The 577-nt window shown below is 43.5% G+C and overlaps 1 protein-coding gene across 1 annotated transcript in view; it reads right to left on the bottom strand.

Moving 5' to 3' along the window:
- The window catches only part of LOC119587062 (zinc finger protein 628-like), a gene marked incomplete at its 3' end in the record, with an annotated part of 23,937 nt that overhangs the window by 4,399 nt on the left and 18,961 nt on the right, over positions 1-577 (bottom strand).

The raw sequence follows: 577 nt of genomic DNA, 5'->3' as shown, positions 1-577 counted from the left end.
AATGAAAAAGGGAAGAGGAAATAATGGAATAAATAAAGGGAGGGGTGGGGGGGAATGAGGGAACATATAAATAAATGAAGGAATATAGGAAGGAGAGAAGAGTTTAAGTGAAGGTGAAGGTCTTGCCACACGGGATCTCAGCTGGGGAAAAAAAGGAGAAAAGGGGGGGAGGAAATAATGGAATAAATAAGAGAAGAAGAAAGGTGGGAATTGACAGAGAAAGAAATACGAGAAAGGAGGAAGGGAGAGCAGACGTGAAGATCTTGCCGCATTCCTCGCAGGCGTACGGGGTCTCACCGGGGGGGGGGGGGGAGAAAAGCGAAGAGGAAATGATGGAATGAATAAGAGAAGAGGAAAGGTGGGAATAGAGGAAATGTGGGAATAGACAGAGAGAGAAATACGGGAAGGGAGGAGAGGAGAGGTGAAGGAAATAAATGGAAAAGAGGAGAGGGAAAAATGGAATAAGTTAAAGAGGAAACGAGGAAATAGATAGATGAATAAATTAATATTGGAAGGAGTAAGGATTTAGTGTGAGACTGAACGTGCTTGTGGTAACTCACCTGGAGGCTTAAGTTAA

The sequence above is a fragment of the Penaeus monodon genome, chromosome 22 (assembly GCF_015228065.2).
Source record: "Penaeus monodon isolate SGIC_2016 chromosome 22, NSTDA_Pmon_1, whole genome shotgun sequence".
Classification (NCBI taxonomy): domain Eukaryota; kingdom Metazoa; phylum Arthropoda; class Malacostraca; order Decapoda; family Penaeidae; genus Penaeus; species Penaeus monodon.
This window is presented reverse-complemented; position numbering and strand designations above follow the sequence as displayed.